The 4,330-nt window shown below is 32.6% G+C and overlaps 1 long non-coding RNA gene across 2 annotated transcripts; it reads left to right on the top strand.

The window, feature by feature from the left end:
- Positions 1–739: 739 nt before the first annotated feature.
- LOC120087592 lies at positions 740–2,756 on the top strand. 2 transcript variants are annotated; one of them, XR_005484626.1, is made up of 3 exons: positions 740–913; positions 1,855–2,005; positions 2,694–2,756. It is a non-coding gene; the product is annotated as an uncharacterized LOC120087592 (long non-coding RNA). The 2 variants fall into 2 exon arrangements; XR_005484627.1 differs by having other exon boundaries at positions 1,844–2,005.
- The last annotated feature ends 1,574 nt before the right edge of the window (positions 2,757–4,330 follow it).

Below are 4,330 nucleotides of genomic sequence, written 5' to 3'. Positions count from 1 at the left end.
GAAAGGGTAATGTTTAATAAATACCTGAAACTCACTGATACCAGGATACCTTCATCCCATTCTTTTTGAAAAAGAAGGTAAATCTGGAAAAATAAATGGAGTAGGATCTGATTAATACACCGAATAACAACCACTTACGACAAGCATTACATAAACAGGGACACTCTGAACTGACTCTCATTCTCTCTAGAACGAATATCTTGTATAAACTGAACCAACTAACCAAAAAATTACTTTTCCAGACTTGAAAGCTTCAATATAAATCAGGGAAGCAGATAAATAGGATGGAACATGCTTAATACATCACAGAATGTTGATACTGGTCAGAAAACTTCATAATACTCCCTTAAAAAAAGTGTACCTTAACCGATGCTTCAGAGAAATGAGAGGGAGTAAATGATGCAAAATAGAACATCCAATAATAACTAGTCCTATTGCATTGGCCTTGGTTTTAGCCTGAGCATTTTCCTCTATAGGTGAATGCGTCATAATTTGGAAGTTGCAACAAATTGCAACTACAGAAAAATCATTTGTTTATATTATAAACGATAGCCTTTTAGCTTAATTGCTGATGATTTAAAAGGAGCCTAATTAAATAAATTTCCTCCCTTAGCTGGGGCAAAACAGAATTGATTTTTTTATGTGCGAAGTACATTGTGCCACGTCGCAAACTTAAGAGAAAAGATGAGTAAAAAAAAGAAAAAAAAAACTTTTGTCTTCCTCTTTTGTTTCAGATGAGAGACATCTTTAGGCTAGGTTCTTATTTTTCTCCCTAACCTCCTTGATGTTCTGTGTAGATTTGAGAGCATAGAACATAAATCGAAGCATGCATGATAGGAAAAGATTGAGGAGAAGAAGATCTACATAATGGTTTAAGTGGTTCGGCCATAAAGACCTACATCCACGGTTAAAGGTATGAAAATTTCTTTATAAAGCTTCTAAGTTGTATTAAAGATCTTTTCTCTCAACTATTTTTTATTTAGTAATGTTTGAGTATTTACACACAGAGATTTCAGTTTACAGAAGTAGTTCGTTTGTTTTGGTTAACTCTTCTAACTGAAATTTTTTATTTGTTTGAGAGGTGAGCTAGCTGAAGTAGCTTCAGTTGGGTCTTGAACTGATTATAGCTAAATTTTTTAGCTTATTTTCATTACAGTTCAATAGAACCAACACCATCTAGAATGTATGAAACTTCAAAGTTTAGAGTAATATTCATTTGATGAAGAAATCAGAATATATATGCCAATCAACCCGCAAACAGAACACAATCAAATGAGAAAAAAAAAAAAAAAACAAAAAACAAAACTCATAGGAACATCATAATTCATAACCATTACCTGTATTCCTCCTAGAGAAACCCCTCAATCGGTCCCGAAATAGAAAATGGACACTAAAAAGACAGTCAACTCTAGAAAAGAAACCTGAAGGAATATATAAAATACAGATATGGAAGAGAAAAGTTAGATACAAGGAGAATGATCCAAGAAAGCAAAGAGAAATATAGCAAGGTCGTGGGTTCTCTTAACACCTCGAATTTTGTTCTTAATGTAATTTCAATATTTTCTAGTATTAGAGGACATTTTTGGAATTTTAGAAATTCAAAATGTAATTATTGTGATTTAATTGCTAAGAAAGGGATGTTTCAATTTAATAGTTTAATCAGAAGAAGTTATGGAAATTGGACTGTTAATGTCACATAAATTTAATTTAAAATTAATGTCAAGAATTAATTTCATTTTGGAAGGGGGTTATGTCACACAAATTTAATTTGAAATTAATGTCAAAAATTAATTTCATTGTTGAAGAGGATTAGTTAAATTCTTTGTGAATTGAAAATTTTAAGGAAAAAAATAGGTTAAAAGTTGGAAGCAGGGTTTGATTGAAGGAAGATTTTGGAGATTGGAATCTTGAGGGTGGTTATTGCTCAGGCTTCGTTAGGGAATTGAATTCAAAGATTGATTATTGAAGACTGCCGCTTGGATCGATATCTGAATCTAGTATCGAAGTAAGTAATCTTACTACTGGAACTGCCCACGGGCCAACACTAGATATATGCTAGCATGATAGATGAATATTATGATAGAACGATAGCATGATAGACGGATAGTATAGTATGGCCAATATATGTTCTTGTATAAGGATCTGAAAGATTTATTTGTGCACGTAGATATTTGCATGCTAGTATGAGTTGATACTTGATTCAATGAGGTTGTATTTGATATGAGGATATTGAGACATATGTGCATGTTGTAAAGCCATGATGTTGAGGTGTATATGTATGTTATAGAACCATGTTCTGATAGTTGTGATGTTGAGACTGCGATAGTGTCTTTATTGATTAGTTAGATGCCCACTAGATGTTGTGTTTCCTTCGAGATTCACCAGGGGTTGTGTTTCCCTTGGGATTCACCAGAGATTGTGTTTCCCTCGGAATTCACCAAGGGTTGTAGGTCCTACGAGACTCACCAGATGTTGTGGGTCCTACGGGACTTACTAGAGGTAGTTGGCATACTTAACTACAGTAGGATAAAAATAAGTTTTTCATGTATGTATGTGTCCCATAAGGACGAGAGCAATTTATATGTGTCCCATGAGAACTAGAGCAGTTTATATGTCCCACCAAAGCCTGACCCTAGTAGTGGGGTTACTTACTGAGTATTTTATACTCATCCTTTCTCATGTTGTCGTTTCAGGTAAAGGTAGAGATGCACCGACGAATGACAAGCGGAATCCGTGATCGAGCCATTGGGAACAGTTTTATGCTTCTGCTCATGATATTTAGATTTCTTTTCATGTTTTTCTACTTTCAGTTTTGATGTTTGAAACTTTCTATTAAGATTTGTTTTCAGACTTATTTATTTCCATTTATGACTTATGGGTACCCTATCATTTGATTTTAATATTTGAATTTAATGAAGATCTTTTAAGTTATCTTATTTATTTAGCATTTATTTCATTATAAAAAGGGTGTCATTTTAACTTCCATACATGTATGCGTTTAGTAACAGCCTAGCTTGAGTCCTAGGAAGTCGGGTCGTTACAGTTGGTATCAGAGCCTATGTTTTGGGTTCTGTAGACTGACTTACTAGGTAAGTCCAAATTGTCCCAATGACCCATAAACGGATTTCTCGTCATCGCCAGGTATGTCTTATCAATTTAAAGTTTTATGGTAGTTGTACATTAAAATTTTTGTTTAGCTTAAATGCACTAGCTATATTCTAATGCTAGGTCAGTGACTCATTAGAAATTATTATAAGCGGATTATTCACGTACGACGCTACAAAAAGAGAAAAAAAAATTATGAGGTCATTTGGCACTAGTTTATCTCATGGAAATTCTGTTAGAAACAAACAAATATATACCTCAGTTCAGAGATCTTAAAGGTTGATGAAACTATGTAAAGTTATGAAAATTTAGGAATAAAGGTATTTAAATGTCAAGGAATAAAATTGTCTAGATAAGAATTCATTAAGGACTAGTGTTATTTATTTATTTATTTATTTTTGTTGAGTAGTGCAATTGGTGTTTGGATAAATAAATTCCTTCACAGGCCACATACTCAAGTATAAGGTTAAAAGTTGTTTTATGGATAAGAAGGAGAAAAAAAAAAAGACTATGGATTTATTAAAGGTTCTGAGATATTAAAACCAAACATTTTGAGAAGAATTTTGGAAAGGATTAATAAGTCATAATCACTTTGGTAATACTACGCCTTGATAGACTAGGTAAAGTATGTGCAGTGATATGAAGGATTCTTTCGAAATATCTAGCTAAGTTGATGTCATTAAAGGAAGCAAAAATAGTTGGACATGAGTTTAGACTTAAAGGGGATAAAGCAAAGTGTTATTTGTTTGGGTTGAAGGATTATTTTAGAGTACCTAGATTAATTAAATCCATAGCCTTATTGTGATGAGAAGATCAAAGTTGGACAAATTTGAACAAATGAAGTCTTTTGGAGTTTAAAAGCATGAAAATTGGCAAAGAAGAATTCTACAAGATGAAAATTCTTAGTGAGAGAGATAAGACTTATGGAGGAGTTAAGTAAAATATACTTTAGTAAAGAGATTATGTTCCACTTGAAAAGTGGGGAAAAAAAAAGTATCCAAGAAAGTTTACTCTTTTAGAAAGAGAAATGAATTTAATGTATTCAAAACTCCTAGTTAAGTATGGTTTGGAGATGATATGAAGGGTTACAAGGAATTTTTTTAGTGTAAAAGAAAAATATCTCATTATCATGTGGAACTTTAGGAGAATATGAGTTAGATGGAAAGATAGCTTACATAGGTGATCGATATGGAACTTTGTTTTAACACAAGAATCTATTATCGAA

The sequence above is a fragment of the Benincasa hispida genome, chromosome 10 (assembly GCF_009727055.1).
Source record: "Benincasa hispida cultivar B227 chromosome 10, ASM972705v1, whole genome shotgun sequence".
In the NCBI taxonomy this organism is placed as follows: domain Eukaryota; kingdom Viridiplantae; phylum Streptophyta; class Magnoliopsida; order Cucurbitales; family Cucurbitaceae; genus Benincasa; species Benincasa hispida.
Note: the sequence above shows the minus strand (reverse complement) of the source record. Positions and strands in the feature narration are given on the sequence as shown.